This window comes from Musca autumnalis, unplaced genomic scaffold (genome assembly GCF_047663935.1).
Source record: "Musca autumnalis isolate F117 unplaced genomic scaffold, ASM4766393v1 scaffold_1, whole genome shotgun sequence".
Lineage (NCBI taxonomy): Eukaryota > Metazoa > Arthropoda > Insecta > Diptera > Muscidae > Musca > Musca autumnalis.
This window is the reverse complement of record NW_027411644.1, coordinates 59,575,132-59,602,067: the sequence shown is the minus strand read 5'-3', so window position 1 is coordinate 59,602,067 and position 26,936 is coordinate 59,575,132. Positions and strand designations below refer to the sequence as shown.

The following is a 26,936-nucleotide window of genomic DNA, read 5'->3' as shown; positions in this document are numbered from 1 at the left end:
TGTTGTATTTAGTTTTTTTATTTCTCTGCATGTGCACACACTTTTATTTATTAAATATTTTTATATTTATTTTATATTTTTATTCGCAAGGGTGGGGAATTCCAGGCTGTGTTTTGTTTTTGTTTACTATTAATTGTTGTTGTTAAAAATAAATATTCAATATTTTGCATTCTTTGCTAAAGAAAATATTTTAAAATTTAACAACATTTCATAAATGCCAGCACATAATACATTCAAAATTTATTGTTGTTTTGGTATTGAAATATCGCATTTTTGTGCGTTTTCGGAAAATTTCCTTCGAGCTAATTTTACAATTTATTTGTAATTCTATTTTTGTTGTTGTTTTCTTTTTTGTTACACTACACTTGATGTTTGTTGTAAAACATTTTGCGTTTTCTTGGTGTTGTTGTTGTAGTATTTCATTGCCAGCAAGAAAACAATCAGCCGACCGGTGGCTCAGTTTTGCTGTTTGTCGTCGTCGTCGAGTGATTCTTTTTTTGTTTTAGAAGAAAACAACTATTTCAAACATTTATTTTTTTTGAAATATTTTAGAATTGATTTTTTTGGTTTGAATTTTGAGCACTCACTTTTTTATCACTAAATCTTTCTTCTTTTGCTTTTAAATTAAAATCGAAAATATTTGCTTTTCGCTAATTTTTTTTTTTGAATTATTGAATTTTTATATTTCGATTTCTTATTTGTATTAATTTTTCAATTCAATTCACCATTCAGCACAAATTTGATATGAAAAACGGGTATCAATTGTTGTTCTGATTTTAGAATAATATTTGCATTGACTTCTTTTCAAATCAAGCCAAAGAACGAGTTTTACATTCGTCGCGTTCGTTCAACACTCAGAACAGTTTTCGTAAAATAACCCGATCATACGATTCGAACAAATCGTCCGTTAAACGCTGCGATCAATGAGAACGTTCGTTAGAAACTGCCAAACCAAATGTTGTTTCTTTTTTTGTGGGAGCATTTTTTTTGGTTAAAGTGGGAGTGTGTTAGTGGGAGAAAAGTTAGAGAGCGAACGAATGAGTTGGCCAAAAACGAATTCACTCAAAACAACAACCATGTGTGTGGACAGGGTTGCCAAAGTAAGTTTAAAAGTAAACTGCCAATAAAATAAAAATTGTTAAAATTAAAATAAGTAAAAAAGTGTTAGGTTTGGCCGGGCTGAACATTTTATATCCTCCTTCATCATGAAATATAATGAATTAAAATGGAATAATTAGGAAGTTTTCTAACTGCTGGGAATCCTAATTACCAATTATAGCAAATTTGGCACAAAAATATAGATTAAAACTTCAAAATACCTGAAATCGGGTGATGCGGTTATATGTGGGCTATATTCTTTGCCCTTTCTTTTGGGCATCGCTTATCAGCAAGTAATAAAGAATCAGTCGGCCAAACCGACAGATAAATACTCTCAGTCTATGACTGTACATAGGGTGACTTAGGGCAGAGTAAGGCAGAGAAATTTTTTGGGTCTCCCTTGTGCTCTCAATGAGAGTAAATTTGTTGTTGCTCACAACGTGTTCCACTGACATAGGGGATGAAAGACACCAAGGAACGGTCCTGACCGGCTTTAACATGACAAAGCCCAAGATTTATTTTGGTCCCTCTCTCATCTCAATTGGACACTGACTTCCCAACGGTGGCACCTGGAAACTGCCTTTAACACCCGTTAAAGGTAGTGAGCTAACATTAACACTCCCCTAGAAAAAAGCAACCTACTATGAAAAAAAAACGAAAGAAAAGAAAAACAAACCCCTCTAAAGTTGACGACTCCCGCAAACGGTTTAAGGACCATTTTCTGCGAATCTGCACCTGGAATGTTCGCACTCTTTATAGAGAAGGTGCAATTTACGCGCTGGCAGATGTACTTGAAAAGTACAAAGCCGATATAAGTGCCATACCGAAAATGCGATGGATTGGGAAAAACGTCACAACAACACCTGAAGGTGACGCACTGTATTACAGCTGCCATGACACGAAGCATGAGTTTGGTTGCGTTTTTGTAGTTGTTCGGAGGTTAAAACATCTGGTCTCCAGTTTCACTCCAGTGAATGAAAGACTTGCTACAATACGGATAAAAGCAAAATTCTTCAACATTCGCTTTATCTGCGCTCATGCTTCAACGGAAGACAAAGACGAACAGACCAAAGATATATTCTATGAGCGCTTAGAAGAAACATACGACCGTTGTCCTGCCCATGAAATTAAAATTATTCTAGGCCATTTTAATGCCAAACTTGGAAAGGAGAATATCTTTGGCCCAACAGTCGGGAAATTCAGTCTCCACAGTGAAACATCTGACAATGGCATAAGGCTGATAGATTTCGCAGCGGCAAAAAACATGGTAGTTAGCAGTACCAGATTTAAGCATCTCTGCACGAACAGACACAACACGGAAGTTGGGCATCGGTAAGCTGCAAACACAACAGATAGCCACAGCATATTTCACTAAAATAGTCCATTTGCTTTATCAAAGCACTCCTCGTCCCGATAACATATCAGCGCAATGACAAAATATTGCGCACTCCATGCAAACAGTCGCAAAATCCATACTTGGATACCAGAGACCTCCACCAAGGAATCCATGGTATGATCAGGAGTGTCGTGTTACGACCGTAGAGAAAAATGTGGCATATAGAGGAGAAACGTCTTTTCCGCAAGAGAGAATGTGAAAAAAATCGCGATGTACAGGAGTCAATGTGAAGTCCGAAAATTTTACCAAAGAGTGAAGGATCAAACTGATGGCTTTGATACAGGCACATCCTCCTGTACAGGCCAGCAAGGTGATTTGGTAATTGATACAGATAGTGTGCTCGGCATATGGAAAGAACATTTTTCCAAACTGCCAGTATACAATACTAAAGAAGACAACGAAGATACCACAGATCCAATCCCAAAATATGGTATTGAATGTATACCGCCCGGCCAAGATGAGGTAAAGACAGCAATAAACCGGCTGAAGAATAAAAAGGCAGCAGGAGACGATGGCCAACCAGGCGAGCTGTTCAAATCCGGAGGCGACACGCTGATAAGGTGTATGCATCAGATAGGTAGCACCATCTGGCAGGAAGAACGCGTACCCGACGATTGGAACGTGAGCATACACAAGAAGGGTGATAAGACTGTGTGCGCCAATTACAGGGGCATAAGTCTGCTCCCTATTACATATTAGATAGTATTTGGCATATTGTGTGAGCGACTAGAGCATAATGTCAATGAAATAATTGAACCCTATCAGTTTGGCTTTAGATCGGGCAAATCCAACATTGACCAGATATTTATCTTGAGACAAATCCTGGAAAATACACAAGAATTGCAGAGCGATACCTTCCATCTTTTTTCGATTATAAATTAGCCTTCGACAGCCCTCGGCTACTACAGCTACTCGGTCCTTAGTTAAAACCTCTCCGAAGAGTGTATTACCAAACTAGGTTTCAGACAAGGAGACGGCCTGTCGTGTGATCTCTTGAATATCCTGCTGGAAATGGTCATACGAGACGCGAAGAAAAAAAGAAGTGGAACAATGTACGCAAACAGCCATATGTTACTTGCTTATGCCGACGACATTGACATCATAGATCGACCGGTAAAGGAAGTAACTGATACCTTTGCAAAAGTTGAAAGGGAATCTGTTAAAGTCGGTCTGGCAGTAAACGGTGATAAAACCAAGTTGATGGTATCGAAGCGTAATACGTCCACAGATCTCGCACCATCTGTGAATTTTGGTTCCTACAATTTTGAGGTAGTAAAGAACTTCGTCTACCTCGGCACCGCCATAAATACATCAAACAACATCAGTTTTGAAATACGAAGAAGAATAGTGTTGGCCAACAGATGCTATTTTGGGCTGAGTAAGCAGTTTAGGAATAAAGCCACATCTCGTCAAACAAAAGTAACAAAAATCTACGGGCCAATCTGCGTTGACAGCGAATATCGACGTCGTATGAACAACGAGCTGTATCAACTATACAACGACATCAATATAGTTGAATGAATCGAGATACAACGATTGCCTTGGCTAGGCCATGTCATAAGAATGAGTGATGATGAACCCGCTAAAAAGGCGTATAAATACGGGCAGCATGAAGGTTCACGCAGATCTGGAAGGCCACAGCTTCGTTGGAGCGAACAAGTGAAACGAGACATCAGAAAGCCACATATCCCAGATTGGGAAAATACAGCAGCAAACAGAGAGGATTGGAGATCTTTTCTTTGTTCAGCTTATGAAGCAAATGTTCTGTAAAAAGCCAGCTAAGTAAGTAAGTAATATTATTTGCCCACAATTTCTGGTGGAAAAGCGTTTTGACCGCTAGGAACTCTAAATGCCAACTACAGCTAATTCGGTCTACAAATTTAGCTAAAATTCTCAAAATACCAAAATTCGGGAGTTACGTTATATGGGGTTTATACCAAAACATGGACCTATAATGAAAATTGTTGATGGAGAAAATTTGGGACCACTAAGAAATGTCAAATTACAGGTATTAAATGCAGCTAAAATGCTCAAAATATCGAAAATCGGAAGGTATGGTTATGTGGGGCTATACCAAACATGAACCTGCGTTAATTATTTTTAATGAAGAAGTTTTGTAACCACTGGAAATCTCAAATGAAAAATTACAAGTAATTTTGACTAAAAATGTAGCTAAAATACTCCAAATTCGGAAAAGCGGGGGGTTATGTGGGGACTATACCAAAACATGGACCTATATTGAAAATTTTTGGTAGAGAAGTGATGTGATCACTAAGAACTTCAAATTTTAAATTACAGGCAGTTCGGTTATAAATTATTTCTAGAAATCCCCAAAATACCGAAATTCGGGGGGTACCATTAATTATATGGAGGCTATACCAAATAATGAACCTATATTGAAAATTGTTGTTGTAGAAGTTTTGTGACCGAACATGAACCTATGTCGATTATTTTTAATGAAGAAGTTTTGTAACCACTGCGAATCTCAAATGACAAATTACAGGTAATTTAGACTAAAAATATAGCTAAAACACTAAAAATTCGGAAAAGCGGGAGGTACCGTTATATTGGGACTATACCAAAACATGGACCTGTATTGAAAATTTTTGGTAGAGAAGTGATGTGACCACGAAGAACTTCAAATTTTAAATTACAGCCAGTTCGGTTAAAAATTATTTCTAGAAATCCCCAAAATACCGAACATCGTCAGGTACCATTATATCGAGGCTATACCAAATAATGAAACTATATTGAACATTTTTTTTGTAGAAGTTTTGTGACCAAACATGAACCTATGTTGATTATTTTTAATGAAGAAGTTTTGTAACCACTGGGAATCTCAAATGACAAATTACAGGTAATTTAGACTAAAAATGTAGCTAAAACACTAAAAATTCGGGAAGTACCGTTATATGGGAACTATACCAAAACATGGACCTATATGGAAAATTGTTGGTAGAGAAGTGATGTGACCACTAAGAATTTCAAATTTTAAATTACCGCTAGTTCGGTTAAAAATTATTTCTAGAAATTCCCAAAATACCGAACATCGGCAGGTACCATTATATCGAGGCTATACCAAATAATGAAACTATATTGAACATTTTTTTTGTAGAAGTTTTGTAGAAGTTGACCCCCCCCCCCCATAGTCGACAGTAGACCTCTTGATGTGTTCTATAAGATAGTAAAATACCTATTGAGGGCTTCTATAGACAAAAGAAGACTCTTGAAGGGTTTTCTATCCGACAGAAGACCTCTTGAGGTTTTCTATATACAACAGAAGACCTATTGAGGTATTCTATAGACAAAAGATTACCTCGTGAGGCGTCCGTTGGGCAACCTAAAACCTGTTGAGATTTTCAAAAGACAACAGAAGACTTCTTGAAGTCTTCTACAGGCAACAGAATACCTCTTGAAGTCTTCTACAGGTAACAGAAGACTTCTTGAGATCTGCTATAGAAAACAGAAGAACATCTTCGGTCTCTAATAAGATCTATGAGATAACAGAAAACCTATTGAGGTCTCTTATAGACAATAGACCTACTGAGATCTTCTGCAGAAATGTCATCAATAACGTGGGTACTTACCTTCCGGTCTAACCCCACGGTGTTCTTACAACACGGACTGGTTACAAAGCGACCAATCAGCGCCCCTTGCACCGTAGTGAGGTACCAATTGTGTTCAAGAGTTTGGCCCTATTCACCACCTTGGTTTGGTGCGGAACCCATATAAAATTCCTGTCTTTCTATGGCTCAGACAGCCGGTTGCAATGCTACTCCACATTCAAGCGGAAGACTCTACCCGCGATGCGGGTACAACAATAACCACCTCGATACTCCCACAAGGGGGCCGACACCAACTACCAGTCTAGATCAAAAGATCTAGGGGCAACTAGTACCCGTGGTCCCAGAATCAAGTCTCTGGTCCGACCTCGTAACCATGAAGACTACTACCACTTAGTCCCCAAACGGAGCCGGGCTGGTGGCCCACTGAGATCTGCTACAGTCAGCAGAATTACTTATTTTGGTTTAATTGAATTAATTAAGCTATCATGGCCTAAAGAGTTTTGTATTGAAAAAGTGATATTTAGCGAAGTCCACACACATCCAACCAATATGTTACAATCGTTTCGCTGGTGGTTTAATTCAGAGGTTTTTCTGCATGAAATGTAATGCCTTCCAGTTCGGAAGTTTGATAGAGTGGCAGTGGCTTAGAACGCTAAGACGTCGGCAACATTGTCTGTCCCAGGTTCAAACCTCAGCCGGGGTAGCCAGGTTCATGCTATGAGTTTTAGTTAATTGAAAAATCAGCCTTTGTCTAGCACCACATCTATATATGCCTGATGCGCTGAATTAAACCACCAGCGAAACAATCGTAGCATATTGGTTTACTATTTCGAGCAGCTCCGCACAAAAGTGGAAAAAAGTGCACACGATAAGACTCAAAGGCAGTAACTGATTTGGTCCAAATATGGTACATCCAACACAAAATTTAAAATATTCGCAAAGATGTAATTTAATGACATGTCTCGGATCGTTTTGAAATGTTTTGCAGCAAGATGTCCTGGTGATTCAATCACGACGGTACAATATGTTTTTTTCTCGCGTAGCAAATACTTTTTGAGGAAATGATCCAAAATCTCTAAGAATATCCCCCGACCCCAACTAAAATGACTGATGGTCCCGATTTGGCCGATACTCTCCACATCATAAAATGTCTTCCAAACAAACATCAATTTCCAAAGACGTCTATATCGGACAACACCTTCGGCTAAAAAGTTCATCATTTTCGCTTAAGTGTGTAAGGGCTACAAGAGGATCGGTGTGAAATTTTTAGCGGAAGTACTCCTCGCTGTCCTTTTTACAACAATATCATGTTTTTTTCGTGGGGAAGTCCATGTTTCCTGACACAAGGATCCAAAAACGCTAAAAATGCTAATGGTGACCATAAAAAATGGCTGGTGCGTACGACAACTAGTGAAAGGGGTAACTGGCATTAGTCCAAATTTTCCACATGGTAATATTTCTCTGAAACTTAAATAAAGTTTCAAGATGGACCATATCGGACGTCTTTATCCCGTATCCCCCCCCTCACAAAAATTCAAAATTTTCGTCTTATTGTACTTTAAGCTCTTTGGCTTGGGTTGTTTGCCTCGATAAATAGCAAAAAATGTATTCTAAAATTACATCCAGTTCCAAGAAGCATTACCTCAAGTACCATCTTTGCCAATTTTACACACTTTTGCGCTTTAAAACGCTTGCAACAAACTTTTCCGAACGTGGTGAAATTGTAATAGCTAGCTCCTGAGGGTAGCTCCACGTGTTATTATGGTCCCCATATAAATGTACCACTGTTACCGTTGTAAGGAAACTACACAGAACTTGAGCCCATTCTGAAAATTGTTGTTTTCTGATCCAATTCTTAAAATATGGGAATGTTTTTCTAATTGAAAATAAACATTATGGGGAGTCCGCACTGATATGATAAGTTTGTTAAACGTTATATGGTGGCTCATAGGGTCAAAAATTCCAATCAACATATATGTATTTTTACAGTGTTTTATTTAACTTGATTTGGTGTCCGTTTAGTTCAAATCTAGTAAAACATTTTTAATACAGTTTCAGTTGACCAATCGAACTGAAACTTTGCAGATTTAGATTACAATATATGAATATAAAACAAAAACCAATATTGGTCAATTTTTTGCTATAGTCCCCATATAGCGGTACCACCCAATTTCAGGTGTTTTGAGGATTTCGTCTTAATTTTTTGTCCGAATTGGCTGTAATTTGGCGTTTGGAGTTCCCAATTGTACAGAAACTCTCCCACCAAAAATTGTGGACATTGTTCAGATTTTGATGTAGTCCCCATATAACGGTACCACTCGATTTCAGGCAATTTAAAGTTTTTATCTACATTTTCGAGCTAAATTGACTGTAATTTGTTTATGGTCAAAAATGGTCAGTGGTCAAAAAATTTATTTACTAAAAAGTTAAAAATAAAAAATAACTAAAAAAAATTATGTTACAGTGTTTTATTTATAAATGCACTTAAAACTAGAAAATAATTTTTCATTATGGAATCTCTCAAATAAAACGCTTGTCGTTTAACATTGTCACAATAACTAAAATGCAAGCGTTTTTTTTTTTTTGAGAGATTCCAGAGATTCCGTCATGAAAAATGATTTTCTAGTTTAAAGTGCATTTATAAATAAAACACTGTAACTTAAATTTTCTTAAATTATTTTTTATCTTAGTACTTAATATACTTTTTTTAAGTTTCAATCCCAAAAACAAAATCACTTGACTCCTCATCCCTTAATCATACAAAACCAATTTCTATATTATGCTCACCTGGCAACCCTGCTACTGAGTAATGTTAGCAAATTAGATACACGTATGAGCATTTTTGAGTTTTGAGTTTGTTTTACAAATTTTGCTCGTAAGTGGGAGCGTGTTAGCAATGGATGGTCTTCAGCATGAGTTGTTGCAAATGTACCAAAGCAAAACGGTCAAACAATCATTCGCCACCAAGAGATAAGACAAAGTTCAGCTATTTTACAACAGATGGCGCTCGACAAGTGTATATAAAATATGTAAAAAATCAGTTGGATTTAGTTCCTCTTCGAACTTATAAGTTTGAGATACATATTACGATGTACGAAGTTTAGGCCAATCTCAGTCCGCTCATTTCAATAGTTTTTGTACGCATTAGACCTTTTAGTTGGTCAGCGTAGGACTTTTTAGAGCTTTTCGGTCATTATGTTAGGACGCAGGAAGTTGTAAGAGACTTAAACCCTAGGGAATTATCCTTTTTTGGACTTGATGTACGAAAGTAATATTATGATATTCGGTCTGCAAATGTAGCTAAAAACTTCAAAATAATTGAAATCGGGCGGTACCGTTATATGGGGGCTATATCAAAACGTGGATCTGTATTGGTAATTTTTAGTGGAGAAGTGTTTTGGTCATTGGGAACCTCAAATGTCAAATTTCAGCAAATTCGGTCAGAAAACGTAGCTAAAAGCCTCAAAATACTTTAAATCGGGAGGTACCGTTATATGGGGGCTATACCAAAGCGTGGATCTATCTTGATAATTTTTAGTGGAGAAATTTCTAGTCCATTAAAAACCTCAAAAGTCAAATTTCAGCTATTTTGGTCAAAAAATGTAGAAAACATCCTCAAAATACTCAAATCGGGTAGTACCGTTATATCGGACTTATACCAAAACGTGAACCTATCTTCAACATATTTAGTACAGACGTTTTTTGATCTCTTGGAAACTCCAAGTGCCAAATTGGAGCCAATTTGGGACGAACATTTAGCTAAAATCCTAAAAATACCATAAATCGGAAGGTACCGTTATATGGGGGCTATACCAAAACATTGACCTATCTTGAAAATTTTTAATGGTGAAATTTCTAGTCCATTAAGAAACTCAAATGTCAAATTTCAGCTAGATTGGTCACAAAAATGTAGAAAAAATCCTCAAAATACCTCAAATCGGGTGGTACCGTTATATGGGGGCTATACCAAAACGTGGACCTATGTTGGCAATTTTTAGTAGAGAAGCTTTTTGGTCATTGGGAACCTCAAATGTCAAATTTCATCTAATTCGGTCAGGAAATGTAGCTAAAAGTCTCAAAATACTTTAAATCGGGAGGTACTGTTATATGGTGGCTATACCAAAACGTGGCCCTATCTTGACAAGTTTTAGTAGAGACGCTTTTTGGTCATTGGGAACCGCAAATGTCAAATTTCAGCTAGTTTGGTCAAAAAATGTAGAAAAAATACTCAAAATACCTTAAATACTCGGGTGGTACCGTTATATGGGACCTATTTTGTGGTCATTGGGAACCTCAAATGTCAAATTTCAGCAAATTCGGTCAGAAAATGTAGCTAAAAAGCCTCAAAATACTTTAAATTGGGAGGTACCGTTATATGGGGGCTATACCAAAGCGTGGACCTATCTTGGCAATTTGGGTCTACGACAAATATTTCGCGGTGTTATGGATTTTTCGAAAAACTAACTTATAATTAGACTGCGGAATCCTATGCAAATGCATATATGGCTAGGATGGTCGTAGCGAAAATCTGATTAGACAGAAACTCGTTTTATTACAAAATAGAACGAATTAGGACCAGAAATTTTTGCATATTTTGCATATCGTGCATATTTCGACATATTTTGACATATCTGCATAAAATGAGCATATGCAAAACCATATGCAAAAATATATTTAAGGATTTGTGGTCTAAATATCCCACCGAAATGGCTGAAATTCGGTATTAAGTCTTCGTTAGGGGTATGCAACTTTACAACTGAAATCTGTCCGCATAGATCCGCTTCTTCATATAGTCCCCATAGAATGGTACCTCCCGATTTTCGGTATTTTGAAGGTTGTGACCTCAATATCCCACCGAATTGAATGAAATTTGGCATTTTGTCTTCGTTGTGGGTATAAAACTTTCCACCTGAAGTTTGTCGGCATAGGTCCACGTCTTCATATAGCCCCCATAGAATGGTACCTCCCGATTTTCGGTATTTTGAAGGTTGTGACCTCAATATCCCACCGAATTGAATGAAATTTGGCATTTTGTCTTCGTTGTGGGTATAAAACTTTCCACCTGAAATTTGTCGGTATAGGTCCACGTCTTCATAAAGCCCCCATAGAACGGTACCTCCAGATTTCTGTTATTTTGAAGGGTTTACCCTCAATATCCCTCCGAAATGATTGAAATTTCGTATTAAACCTTCTTTGGTGGTGTAAAACTTTCCACCTGAAATTTATCGTTATAGGTCCACGTCTTCATATAGGCCCCATAGAATGGCACCTCCCGATTTTCGGTATTTTGAAGGTTGTGACCTCAATATCCCACCGAAATGAATGAAATTTGGTATTTAGTCTTCGTTGGGCGTATAAAACATTCCACCTGAAGTTTGTCGGAATAGGTCCACGTCTTCATATAGCCCCCATAGAATGGTACCTCCCGATTTTCGGTATTTTGAAGGTTGTGACCTCAATATCCCACCGAAATGAATGAAATTTGGCATTTTATCTTTGTTGTGTGTATAAAACTTTCCACCTGAAATTTGTTGGTATAGGTCCACGTCTTCATATAGCCCCCATAGAACGGTACCTCCGGATTTCTGGTATTTTAAGGTTGTGCCCTCAATATCCCTCCGAAATGGCTGAAATTTCGTATTAAGTCGGTTTAGGTTCAGGCCTTCATATAGCCCCCATAGAACGATACCTCCCGATTTTCGGTATTTTGAAAGTTGTGGCTGTGATTATACATTTCTCTATTTTATTTACCTGTGTGAAGACAATTTTAAACAGAAAAATTGTACACACAAACATTTTTGTACCTATTATTGAAATACACTAGCGGTCATCTGAATAGGTTTGATTTTTTTTTATTTGTATATGTTAAGGTATCCTCTGATGTGTTCGTATTGCAGATCCATACTATTTACTTTTTGAGAGTCCTATACAATGCCAACATTCCCAAGAAAAAACTTGACGGTGTTGCCATATTTTCGGAAAATATCCCAATTATAATAAAAAATGTACAAAAAAGTGTCCAATTTTTGCGATCATCAGAATAGGTTTGAATCAAATAAAATTGAAAAATTGTACTACCCATGCAAATATTGCGCAATTTTTTGGTTCAGTTTAGTAAAATGGAACATTCTGATGAATCCTACAACAAATTTGACCCGCTTTATTGGGTACGTGGGTTCAATTCTCAACATGGAAAAGTTACCAAGAACTTTCAGATAAAATCAAGAAATATTTCAACAAAAACGTTTTTTAAACCTGCTTTAAATGACTTTTTGATTTCGTTAGATCTTTTCTGAGCTTCGAAAATTGCCTGAAAGCAAATACTAAGCGTTAGCCATATTATTAGGATGGATAAATTAGGAAGGACAGTGAAAATAGTTGGTATTTTAGCTCAGGTTTAATTTTTAACTATCCTTGCAGTACAAATTTAAGTATTATCATGCTCACAAATCCACCATAGTTGACCACATGTATCATTAATGTACGAAAATTGGTCTGGAAGAATGTTTCTTCGACGACAATAAAGTAGAAAATTGTAATTCAAATTTAACTCAAAGGGGCATGATATCGCCGACTTTTATAGTGCTGTATAACCTCAGTAGTCCATTCTTTTGTACTTATTCGTGTTTGTTTTATGACTGGTGAACAGAAACAAACTTTTTGACCTAACTATAGGTTTTACAGCACTATAAAAGTCGGCGATATCATGCCCCTTTGACTTAAATTTGATTTAAAATTTTCTACTTTATTGTCGTCGAAGAGACATTCTTCCAGACCAATTTTCGAACATTAATGATACATGTGGTCAACTATGGTGGATTTGTGAGCATGATAATACTTAAATTTGTACTGCAAGGATAGTTAAAAATTAAACCTGAGCTAAAATACCAACTATTTTTAATGTCCTTCCTAATTTATCCATCCTAATAATATGGCTAACACTTAGTATTTGCTTTCAGGCAATTTTCGAAGCTCAGAAAAGATCTAACGAAATCAAAAAGTCATTTAAAGCAGGTTTAAAAAACGTTTTTGTTGAAATATTTCTTGATTTTATCTGAAAGTTCTTGGTAACTTTTCCATGTTGAGAATTGAACCCACGTACCCAATAAAGCGGGTCAAATTTGTTGTAGGATTTATCAGAATGTTCCATTTTACTAAACTGAACCAAAAAATTGCGCAATATTTGCATGGGTAGTACAATTTTTCAATTTTATTTGATTCAAACCTATTCTGATGATCGCAAAAATTGGACACTTTTTTGTACATTTTTTATTATAATTGGGATATTTTCCGAAAATATGGCAACACCGTCAAGTTTTTTCTTGGGAATGTTGGCATTGTATAGGACTCTCAAAAAGTAAATAGTATGGATCTGCAATACGAACACATCAGAGGATACCTTAACATATACAAATAAAAAAATTCAAACCTATTCAGATGACCGCTAGTGTATTTGTTGCATAAGAAAATATGTAAAATGCATAAATTTTGCATATGCAAAAATTTATGCATTTTGCATAATTTTGCATATGTCATATGTTTCGATTGCAATGTAATCAGAAGCCAAAAATATGCCCAGTCCCAAAATTTGACATGAATCGGACTAAAAATAGGGGTTGCATAAAATTCCGCTGTCTACTTATAATAAATACCCTTTCCACATTGTGGTGTAGGGTATAAATATCCGAAAAAATATAAATTCAGCACCCAAAAACCGAGTTAAACATTTGGTCATAACTGCCTAAACTGCAAACGTCCGCAAAAAGTCTACAGACCTTTGAAATCCACAGAAATTTGTCTTCACTGTGGAAGGCTCGATTTTCAACATAGACATATGGTCCAGTGGACCTTTTTGCTCAGGAATCGAAAACGTGAAGGGTCCAATATGGCGTTAAAATCTCTCCACCCTAGTGTATATTTAACAGTTCGGTTCTTGTTTATATATCGCGGAGTTTTTGTGTATTGTCACATAATAATTTCCCCTTTTATTACCTCTAAATTAATTTTATAAACCAAAAATCCTTTTGGCCATAATAATAAATTTATTACCGAGTCTATAAATTGCATCTGTGTTTGTGGTTCACATTATTCCGTGTGCTTATGCTATATCTTGAAAATGAGTTTATAAATAATTACTTTTTCTGACACAAATGTTTATCCTCAATTGAAATATGTATGCACGAACACAAAGAATGTACGAAAGCGACAAGGTATGGTATGTGAAAATTAAAAAAGAAGTGAATAATGGCGAAAAAAACAATTGTCTTCAAACATTTTTATCCTTAATGGGGGAATATAAAGACAGAAAACAGAAATTTATTTTCAAAAGTAATGCTCCACTTTTGTCTCATAAATCTAAGAGTTGAATGAAAAATCCTCTCATTTTACATAAAAGTTGAATGTCACTATTTAGTGCAACGAATATAGACATGGTGATGTATACTTATGTTCTGCGTAATTATCAATCATACGCAATAAATATTCGATAGAATTATATTGAAAAATACGTAAATATTTATCTATAAAGTTGCCTAATTGGGTGCTCCGTGCGGAGTTCTTTTTTTCCTTATTTTTTCTCCCATCGGACGCCTCCTCAGGTGGTGGATAGGGGAATGCTCATCAGATATGGCGGGTACCGCAAAAATAAAATATGCGGGGCGAACCAAAAAAAAAAAAAGGAAAAATGCAGCGTCTGACCAACAATTGGCGGCAGCAAACAGTGTGTACTCCATATGGAGCGGCTGAATATATAGATGAAAAACTTAACCCTTCAGAAGGCAACGGGAAACCACTGAAGTATTATCCTTTGTAAACCAAACAGTATGAATGAAAACAATGAAACATGGTCCTCAATCTCCGGTAATACGAGGGTGCTAAGAATCCCCGGAGGTAAAAGAAAACAAAAACTTAACGTCGGAACATGGAATGTCCGCAGTCTACATGAATCAGGAAAACTAGCCAATGCAATTTCGGAAATGAACAGACTAAATATTGACATTCTTGGGCTTAGTGAAACATGGTGGCCAGATAATGGTGAATTTTGCTCCCAAAACACAAAAATATTTTACTCCGGAAAAAATAACTAAAATCATAGAAATGGTGTGGGCGTGATAGTAAAAAATAACATAGCGAAGTGTATAAGTGGTTTTGTCCCGAAATCTGACAGAGCAATGCTATTAAAAATAGAAGCCAAGCCAATAAACATCAATATCATCCAAGTTTATGCACCCACAGCAGATAAAAGTAATGAAGATATCGAAGCCTTCTATACAGAAATTGAAGACTTAATGAAAATGACAAAACACCATGAAATCACGATAATACAGGGCGATTTCAATGCCAAAGTGGGTAATGATGTAGTACATGGTGTTACTGGACAATATGGACTGGGTGAAAGGAACGATAGAGGCGACCGGCTAATTAATTTCTGCCAAGAATATAAAATGCTGGTAACAAACACGATGTTTTGCCTACCTAAAAGAAGGCTTTATACCTGGAAATCCCCCCAGGACAGAGAGGGAAATATAGTCAGAAATCAAATAGATTATATTCTTATAAACAAGAGGTACAGCACAGCCATTACAAAAACTTCAACATATCCAGGGGCAGATGTACCATCAGACCACAACCTCCTGATGACGAGTCTATGTACCAAACTTAAAACAACAAAAAATAAAACACCAAGAAGGAAACTAAATATTGAAAAACTAAAAGATGAAAATACTATGACAAATATAAAAGAGCGTGTCAATTCGGAGTTAAGTAGGATCAACGCAGAGGATGTTGAAAATATGTGGAACTCCATTAAGGTAGCTTTAATATCTATAGCAGACAATGGTCTAGGAAGCTGCAATCGACCACAAAAATAGAAAGAATGGATGTCAGATGAAATACTACAACTAATAAATGAACGTCGTAAATATAAAAACAAAAATTATGAAAGGTATTAGGAATTGAACAAAGAAATACGAATAGCAGTACGTGCAGCAAAAAACAATCATCTTATAAGCCAATGCAAGGAGATAGAAAGACTACAAAATCTGCATGACGACTTCAATCTCCATAAAAAACTAAAAGAAGTATCGGGAGTATACCGGAAAACAAATTCCAAAATCTTATATAACAGCAATAATGAAGTTGTGTTTAGTACTGAAGAGAAGAAGCTGATATGGATTAAATACATAAAACAGTTATTCACAGACGACAGCCGATCCACTTACGAATCTATTTCCCCACCACTTACAGGAACCTCAATTACCAAGCAAGAGGTAGAGTCTGCAATAACGTCTTTAAAAGACAGGAAAGCTTGCGGTCCAGACGAAATTCCTTCGGAAATTCTGAAGTTGATAGACGACAACAACATGGACATTCTAACAGTACTGTTCAACAAAATTTACGATACGGGCCAATTTCCTCAAGACTGGCTGAAATCAACATTCATAACTATCCCCAAGAAAAGTCATCCAAAATATTGCAATGATTATAGACTAATAAGTCTAATGAGTCACGCGTTAAAAATATTTCTCAGAATAATTCATTCCCGAATTTATAAAAAATGCGAAAGCACTATGGGTATAACCCAATTCGGCTTCAAACAATGCATGGGAACACGGGAAGCACTTTTCTCTATACAGACACTGGTTCAAAAATGCCGCAACGCAAAAAAGGATGTTTTCTTATGCTTTGTTGATTACGAGAAAGCCTTTGATACAGTGAAGCATGATAAACTGATAGAAATTCTTACATCCATTGATATAGACCAAAAAGAGATCCAATGTATAAAGAGCTTATACTGGCACCAATCAGTACAAATAGAAATAAGCGGAGAACTGACGGAAAGCATCATTATATCTAAAGGTGTCAGGCAAGGTTGTATTCTTTCTCCATTACTCTTTAACATCTACTCTGAAAAAATATTTCAAGAGGCTTTTAACAACGTTCAAAAAGGTATATATTTAAACGGAATATTCCTTAATAATATAAGATATGCGGATGACACAACAATACTGTCTGATAGTATGCTTGGACTGCAATTTTTAATGCATCAACTATCCACATACAGTCAATATTATGGACTAAAAATTAATATGCAAAAAACTAAATACATGATTATCAGCAAGACCAATAATTACAACAACATCACGCTGCAAGTACAGGACACATTTATCGAAAGAGTAAAGAGCTTTAAATATCTTGGATTCAATATAAACGAGAAATGGGATTGCTCAAGAGAAATTAGAAGCCGCATAGAAATGGCAAGAGACGCATTTTATAAATACAAAAAAATTTTGTCAAGTCATGATATAAATCTTACAACAAAGCGACGATTTATAAAATCATATGTTTGGTCAGTTTTGCTATATGCTGTAGAAACATGGACTTTAAAATCAGCAGACATAAAAAGATTAGAGGCATTCGAAATCTGGATATATAGGCGCGTACTGAAAATATCATGGACTGATTTCATACCTAATGCCGAAATCCTGAGAAAAATGCACTGCGAGAGGGAGTTGATCGATTTGATAAAGAGACGGAAGACAGCATATCTAGGACATATTATGAGAAACCCCAAATACAAATTGCTACAAAATATACTACGGACAACTATTGCTGGCAGAGCTGAAAGGGGCAGAAAAGAAACTATATGGCTAGACAATATCCAAGTATGGACGGGAATTAGGGATTCTGGAAGACTTTTAAGTGATGCTAGAGACAGAGATGCCTTTGCAGAGATCCTGAAAAATATGTGAAATTATAATATCCTAAGCAAATAATGATTTTTTGTAATATTGTTTTGGTCGCCTATAATTCGAAACCCGAATTGGCAAATGAAGAAGAAGAAGAAGAATTGGGTGCCACCGTAGTGCAATGGTATGCACATCCGCCTTGCACGCTGAAGGTAGTGCTTTCGATTTCCCGGCCAGGCAACATCAAACGGTGGCAAAATACCCCTCAGTGATGTTGGCGACATTTCCTGAGTATTTCAGCCATGTAAAACGTCTCTACAAGTGGTGTCTTAAGACACGCCGTTCGGACTCGGCAATAAACAGTAGGTCCCATATCATTGAGCTAATATGAATCGGGCTGCACTTATTGATTTGAGAGAAGTCTCCCTTGTCCCGTATGGGATGTTTGTGGAACAATTATAATGTTGCTTAATTGCATAAAGCTATAGTCAAACTTCCCTATGACGAAGTAGTAATATGTATATTAGGGTTATGATTTTTGACATTTTTACTTAAAAATGATTTCCTGTAGTGAGAATGAATTAACTTTGTCCTATTAATGCCTAAAATAACATTCATCCCTTTTATTATAAAAAAAGGTTCCGCACAAATCACTTTGAAAAAATGTTAACAATTCTATAAAATGAAAAAAAAAATCTCAACAAATTATTTTGCTGTTACACGAATGAATGGTCTTTTGCCTATTAATGACTAAAATAACTTTTGTTTCAATTTAATTTTAAAAAATGTCATGCACAAACCATTTTTAAGTTTTATGATATATGATATAAAGTTATATATAATACAAGCAAAAAAGGATCCGTCGGCTTTGCCGACAGATATATGTCCTCAGCATGTGTGAATTGAAACACTTTTTTCAAGAAACTTATATATTTAAGACGTTTTCAAAATGTTGACCGACATAGTAGATATCGCTACCACCTGTCCTTTCAATTGGTAACCATATAATTCAGAGGTTTTAGACCATTATATCAGGAAGCATGTACTTGCCTACGAAAAACATGATATCGCTGTAAACAGGACCACTAGGTAAACATTTTCAAGGAATCCTCGACAGACCCTTAACCGGGTTGCTCTGTTAGGTTAGGTTGAAAAGTGGGGCGATATAAGGCCTGTTGTGCGCTCTAATTACGGAAGCCTAAGGGGAATAAATTCTTTATTGCTTAATTTATTGAAAGAAAATAAATTTATCAGTTAAGAAATTCTGTGCCAATGATTAAATCTCTTAAGTTTTTCAACTCGCTTGCCCTAATTTGGCTGAGTTATTGTATAGTATCGTCACTAAAAAATTGGTTCCTCAGCGTCGCGAAAGCTGGGCAATGACAGAGATAGTGTTCCAACGTTTCGTCGTCCTCTCCGCATGCTCTGCATTCGCTGCTTTCTGCACAACCAATTTTGTGCAGGTGTGCTTGTAGCCCTAGGTGTCCTGTAAGGATGCCTGTCAGTCTACTAATGTCCTTTTTACTCATTTGAAGGAGTTCCCTTGTTTTATCCTCGTCTGGGTTTCCCCACAGGATTTTTGTATTTTTCCCTTTCTCGTCAGTGTTCCAGAGGGATGTATGGGCGTTTTCTGCCCATGCCTTTAACTCTAGACGCGCCGCTTTTAAAGGCTTAGCGTTATCTAGGCTTATCGTAGTTTGCTCCCTGGCTTGCCTTGCCAAGGAGTTAGCTATCTCGTTACCCCTAATCCCTTTATGTCCTGGTACCCATATAATGTTAACCGAACCATGGTGGGAGTAGTCATTGATTGATTTTTTACACTGCAGGACAGTTTTTGATTTCACCGTCTTGCTTGTTATTGCTTTAATTGCTGCTTTACTGTCCGGTAGGATGTTTACAGTGATTGGCCTTGTGTTAGCTTTAAACCAGTTCAGACACTCTGTGATCGCTCGGATTTCGGCCTGTAGGATCGTATTATGATCCGGCAGTCGAAGGGAGATTCTAGTTTCCTGGTCTTCGATATATAGACCCAGACCCGTTCTCCCCCCTAGAACGGCCCCATCTGTGAACCCACAGCTTCCAGTTGGCATCCGTTCCAGGGTTCCATCGATCCACATGTCCCTGTCCGGTATTAAAATTTCACACAAGGCGGATTCAATTGTTTCAGGTATACGGTCTGATACAATATGATCTATTGACTCACCCGTTTTAACCTGTAATATGCTTTGGTGGTATGTTTGGTGGTCTCTTACGATCCACTCGCTCATCGACTTAAGTCTTATAGCTGCGATGGCTGCCTCATACTTTACCTGAATTTCTATTGGGTGGACAAATAAAATTGTCTCTAAAGCCCTAGTTTGTGTAGTCCTCATTGCCCCGCTAATACTTAAGCAGCACGTTCTTTGGACTTTTTGCAGTACTTTTATGTTGCATTTCTTGTCCGTAGCTGTCCACCATACCACAGAAGCGTAAGTTAGAATCGGTCTAATTACGCTTCTGTATAACCAGTGTGTAATCCTAGGATTGAAACCCCATTTTGAGCCTATAGCCCTTCTGCAGGATGACCAACATCTGTGGGCTTTATTAGCCCTTTCCTGAATATGGTCTTTCCATTTAAGTTCCCTGTCTAGAATTACTCCCAGGTACTTAATTGTTGGAGAAATATTTATCATCTTATCAAGGAAAACGGGTTCTTCGTAAGCTCCTATTTTCGTTTTCCTAGTGAATAGACATACTTCTGTTTTTTTCCGGGTTGACATTTAGACCTCTCGGTCTAGCCCAGTTGTATGCTATTTTTAGAGCCGTTTCGGCCCTTCTACAGAGTATATTTGGATGCTTTCCCCTAAGAAGTATTATAACGTCGTCTGCATAGCAGATGGGTTCAAATCCCTCGTCGGTTAAGATCCTTAGTAGACTATTTATGGTGGTAACTCATAGGAGAGGTGATAGTATTCCCCCCTGTGGCGTCCCCTGACCAACTTTGTCTCTTTTTGTTACGTCTTGTAGCGCGCAGCTTATCCATCTATTCCTTAGCATGTGGTCTATCCAGTGCCTCAGGCCCGGTTTACCTGAAACTCCTCTAAGGAGTGGATTAGCGTTTCGGTGCTGACGTTGTTGAACGCTCCTTCGATGTCGATGCAAACTGCGAGTGTATACATCTTCATCTCGAAGGTTCTCTCTATATGGTTTACTACCTCATGTAATGCGATTTCCACTGATCTACCTTTTACGTATGCATGTTGTTTGTACTTGAGCATATCGTTATAGATGTTACTCTTTATTATGGTGTCGACCTTCCGTTCCATTGTTTTGAGTAGTTGCTCTGTTTATGAGATATCGCGCTTGCCATTTTTGCGAATATTGTCGAATTTTTGTGGGAAGGTACGGGACGTAGTGGACCTACAAGCACCATCTTCGAATTTCATATAATATTGGAAGAAATATTACGATATGCAAAGTGTGGACCAACTTTATATTTGGTTCGAGAGTTTTCGTGCTCTCCAGCCACTACGTGGTGCCATAGAAGGTTTTTTACAAGTTTCGGGCTGTTTTCTCAAGAACTATGGACTTTCCCCTGAAAAAACTTTTACCGTCGTAATTGAGGTAGCGAATGAAAGTTGCTTAAACAAAAATCAAAGTGATTCCAGAGCAGGTCCTAAAGTGAACTTATCCAAAATTTTGTGTGGGAGGTACCCGAAGTTGTGGACAAATATAGTCCATATTCGAACCTGATATATATTTGGTAGATATATGAGGATGTGTAAAGTATCGATCAAATCGGTCACTACCATCAAGGGATACCATGCGCACAACTTTATCGAAAATTTATGAACTCATGTGAGGGAGGTACCTGAAGGAGTGGACTGATATGGCTTATCTTCCATCTTAAACTAAGTTTGGACAGAATAGTAAGAAGACCAAATTTTGGACCGAATCGGCAGATCCGTTCGAGAGTTATCTTGCGCTCCAACCACTACACACGGTGTCATGGGGTTTTATACCTTCCAAACTATTTTCTCAGAATGTATGGACTTTCCCCTGATGAAACTTGTACTGTCATATAGGAGACAGTGAATAGGAGTTGCTACAACAAAAATCAAAGCGATTCTAGAGTAGGTCCTAAACTGAACTTTTCCGAAATTTTGTGTGGGAGGTACCCGATGGAGTGGGCCGATTGAGTCCATATTGGAACCTCATCTAAGTCTAGTAGAAATTTTACGATGTGCAAATTGTGGGCCAAACTGGTTACTGCCTTTAAGAGTTGTCGTGAGCACATTTTTTCCGAACATTTTCGAATTTTTGTGGGGGAGGTACCGAAAGAAGTGGACCGATATAACCCATCTTCGAACTTAAACTAAGTTTGGACAAAATATTACGATTGCCAAATTTTGGACCAAATCGGTGAATCCGTACGAGAGTTACCAGCCAGCCAGACAGACAGACGACTCCAAATTGTCTGAAACACATTTCGTCCAAACATACTTGAGGTCTAAAACCATTATTTCGATGAGGCACATTTTGCCCGTATGAAGGTGTATATACCCTCATTAGCATAAATGCTGAGGGTACAATGACCCGAAAACTGCAAAAAACCCCTACGGCCAGCATGTGTAGTGAATAGTGTGCACGACAACTCTGGAAGCGAATACTACATTGGTGAACAATTTCCATATCGTAATATTTCTTCGGAATATTAGATGAAATTTTAAGGTGGTGCTTATAGGTCCACTCCTTCCGATATCTCTCCCACAAAGTTTGGTACACATAAAATGGTACGCGCGATATCTCATAAATGGAGCAACCGAATTTGGTCAAAACTTTGGACCTCGAAATACTGTGTCCAAACTTAGTTTATGTTCAAAAATGGGCCCTCCACCTACTCAAATGTTCAACATTTTTGTGCTGTTAAGGATCTGCTCGAGGTTTCTTTGTAAATGTTTACCGAAGGTACTCTAGTGGCCCTGTTTACAGCGATATTATGTTTTTTGTAGGCAAGTACATGTATCCTGATAAAATGTTACAAAAGCTCTAAATTATATCGCTCATTTACTCAAAGAGTGTCATAACTCAAAAAATGCGTTTTCTGAGTTAGCAATTTCTATTATTTCTACGACTTCTACTTTATCTTGTGTCAGATTTTCATGCTGATATCTCAAAAACTCAACGAGTTACAGCTCATTTACTACGAGTTTCGCATAATTCAACACAACAGTTTTTTGAGTTTATGAAGCACTAAAAAAATACAAATCGTGCTGGATATTGCACAGAAATTTAGCAATGATATCTGGCTAGCTGTTTTAAAAATATGGTCGAAGTAGTTATTTTAGTTTTTGTGTAATAATCTTTTTAAGTTGGGATGCCAAATTTCAATCGCTAACTTAAAACAAGTTTTTCTCGAAACTGGCTTTTTTGAAATGTGTCACTCTTTGAGTAAATGAGCGATATGGTGACCAACTGAAACGACAGGTGTGCGCAATATCTGTCGAGAGGAATGATTCCCAAAATAAGACCCACTTCCAAAATGGACTATGTTCATTCGTGTAGGCACCTCCATTGCAAAACTTTTGAGCTTTAATCCAAATACAAGTTTTTTTTGGAAAAAAGTCTTTTAATTCACACAGGCTGAGGGTGGTAAAGTCGGCTTATATGTTTTTACTTGTTTCAGCTCACATCACTAAGATTTATTCCATTTTGCCGTTTACCAATACCCATTACATGTCATATTGTCTCAGTTCAAATGGACAATCTTTTTAATAAAGCATTTTTCACTCAATTCTTACATGAACATGATAATACGACAGATTTTTCTTTTTGTTTTCCGACACAGTACTTAGAGATCCATTGGTGTAAGATTTTACATGTCGTTAACAGTCTCCCGTTTTTTTACTTACATGTGTTTCGTCTTTTCAATTAACACATAATCGCCTTACAGCGGCTTAGCTTTGCATAAATCATCACCTGTTCTACATATTATCAGTCTCTGTTATATTCCCTCCTTGTTTTTTTTTTTGTTTTTACCTAATTGAATAGTCGTTTTGTTGGTCCATCCAATATCCTCATACAAATGCACAAAGAATAAAAGACAAGAATCCAATCAATAAGTCTGTGTGCGTGTCCCTGAAATGTCTGTAAATCGCATTAGAGGCTACATCACTCTTCCGTAAGTGAACGCAAAAAAAAATAGTAATGTCTTTCTAACCATAATTTTGTTTGACTATCTTTCAGCAGCAAGTAGTGACGGAAGCATTCACTTAATGTTTGCTACTTCCTCTTTCTCTCTACCAAATTTCTCATAACGCCATGGGAAATCGCCAGCCAGCCAGTCAGCCACACAAACATAATCAATCATTTAATGGATGATGCTTTTAACATATCATCTTTGAACAATTTAGTTTGGCTTCGTACGATGTAAGCTTTGACAGCTTCGTAGTCAGGCATTATAATGAAGAGATAGCGATGGCAGTACCATACATATGTATGTATGTGAAACCTTGTGCTGTTAACATCACTAAATGGATAGATAAGTTAATAACAGACATAATGTTTTAGGAAAAATAATTGCATGTATTTCAATATATGATCATCATTTTATTGTTGTATTTCATATTTTATGTATGTTGAGGAGAAATAAATAACTTTAGGTATTTATAAAAGAAATTTTATAAATTTATATGTAGGTATTTTCAATATTATTGTGTTGGATATTTATTGCGTATGATTGATATTTACACAGAACATAAGCATACGTCACAATATCATGAATTTGTGACCCTGAATAGTGATATTTAAGTTGTGACCCCCACTTGTAAAGCCCAAAAAGGCAATTTTTCATTAATTTTTTTCCAAGAAAACTACCAAAATTTTTTGCTAGATTTTTTTTTATACCCTCAGCCTTTAGGCTAAAGAGGGTATTTACACTTTGATACGACCAAAAATGTGCCTCATCGAAATAATGGTTTTAGACCCCAAGTATGTTTGTACGATATCCGTTTCAGACAATTTTGAGTAGATCTAGCAATGTCCGTCCGTCTGTCTGTCTGGCAGGCTGGTGCGCACGATAACTCTCGAACGGATCAATCGATTCGGTTCAAATTTTGGGTATCGAAATATTTTGTCCAGATTCGATTTAAGTTCGAAGATGGGCCATATAGGTCCACCCGTTCAGGTACCTCCCCCACAAATGTTCAAAAATGTTCGGAAAATTTGTGCGCACGATAACTCTTGTAGGGAATAACCGATTTGGTTCATACTTTGCACATCGTGTAATTTCTACCAAACTTAGAATAGGTTCCAATATGGACTCAATCGGTCCACTCCTTCGGGTACCTCCCACACAAAATTTCGGAAAAGTTCAGTTTAGGACCTGGTCTCGAATCGCTTTGATTTTTGTTTATGCAAGTTGTATTTGCTGTCCTCTATACGACGCTGTAAGTTTCATTAGGGGCAAGTCCATACTTCCTGAGAAAATAGCCCGAAAGTTACAAAAAACCCTATGACACCGTGTGTAGTGGTTAGAGCGCAAGATAACTCTCGAACGGATCTGCCGATTTGGTACAAAATTTGGCTTTCGTAATATTTTGTCCAAACTTAGTTCAAGTTCAAAGATGGATTATATCGGTCCACTCCTTCCGGTACCTCTCCCCCAAAAGTTCGAAAATGTTCGGAAAATTTGCGCGTACGATAACTCTTGAAGGGAAAAACCGATTTGGTCCATACTTTGCACATTATGAAATTTCTACCAGACTTAGATGAGGTTCCAATATGGACTCAATCGGTAAACTTCTTCGAGTACCTCCCACACAAAATTTCGGAAAAGTTCAGTTTAGGACCTGCTCCCGAATCGCCTTGGTTTTTGTTGTAACATCTTGTATTCACTGTCCCCTATACGAAGGTACAAGTTTCCTCAGGGGCAAGTCCATACTTCCTGAAAAAATAGCCTGAAAGTTGAAAAACAAACCCTATGACACCATGTTTACGGGTGGAAGCGCAAGATAATTCTCGAACGGAAATACCGATTCTGGCCAAAATTGGCCTTCGTAATATTGTTTCAAAACTTACTTTAAGTTTCGTAGATAAGCCATATCGGTCCACTCCTTCAGGTACCTACACCACAAAAGTTCAAAAATATTCGGAAAAATTGTGCGCACGATAACTCTTGATGGGAGTGACCGATTTGGTCCATACTTTACACATTCTCATAATATCTACCAGATATAGATTAGGTTCGAATATGGACTAAATATATGGAATATGGACTTTGTCCACTCCATCCCGTACCTCCCACACAAAATTTTGGATAAGTTCATTTTAAGACCTGCTATTGAATCACTTTGATTTTTGTTGAAGCAACTTACATTCGCTGCCTCAATTACGATGGTAAAAGTTGTTTCAGGGGCAAGTCCATACTTCTTGAGTAAAAAAACCCCCCTATGACACCCCCATTGTCTATGTCGGTCCACTTCTTTAAGTACCTTTTCCGCAAAATGTTTGAACTTTAATTCTAATCAACATTTTTGTCGGTTTATACGACCAACATTTTGAAACCCCCTAAATACATAAGTTTTTTGTGGAAAAAGTGTTTCAATTTGCACAGGCTGAGGGTATATCTCTGTCGGCAAAGCCGACTGATACTTTTTTACTTGTTGTCATCTGAATGAGCACATCATAATATAGTGTCTGATTTTTTTGTTGAAACATATTATGTGATTTTGTGGCAAATGGCTGTCCACGAAACTCTTCTTTTGTAAAGCGTTTTGCGGTGCCAACGTTAGCTCGCCATATATTTTCCTTCACAGACCAACCAATCAACATTTAAATATTTGGCTTAAACTTATTTTTATTTAACTTATTTTTTCTGGTTATAATACGGACAAAAAAATTTAAAATAAAATCGATTGATGAAGGACTGGATTTTAATGTTCTTGATATCCCTACAAAATTGTATGACAATCGGTTCATTAGTTTTTATACCCTGGTTACGTTAGGTTAGGTTGAAAAAAGTGGCGATATAAAAATTGCCACATGCCCGTATGGACATATATACACTTAAACCAGGGTTGGCCTGTTGTGCGCTCTAAATTTGGAAACCCGGAAGAGATTATTATGAGTGACGTAGGGGATGGAAGATACTAAGGAACGGTCCAGACCGGCGTTTACATGGCAAAGCCCAGGATTTATCTTGGTCCCTCT

General features: G+C 37.0%; 1 protein-coding gene across 10 annotated transcripts in view; it reads right to left on the bottom strand.

The window, feature by feature from the left end:
* LOC141398470 (atrial natriuretic peptide receptor 2) overlaps window positions 1–26,936 on the bottom strand; it is a 513,388-nt gene that overhangs the window by 188,551 nt on the left and 297,901 nt on the right. For 3 of the 10 annotated variants that reach the window (XM_073975773.1, XM_073975768.1, XM_073975779.1), the window contains exon 1: window positions 588–953. The exons of 3 other annotated variants lie outside the window; for them this stretch is intronic. The gene's annotated coding sequence lies outside the window, so the exon portion shown is untranslated. Of the gene's footprint in view, window positions 1–587; window positions 954–26,936 lie in introns of those variants that run through there. 4 more of the 10 variants (XM_073975800.1, XM_073975785.1, XM_073975790.1 and 1 more) reach the window with 3 other exon arrangements.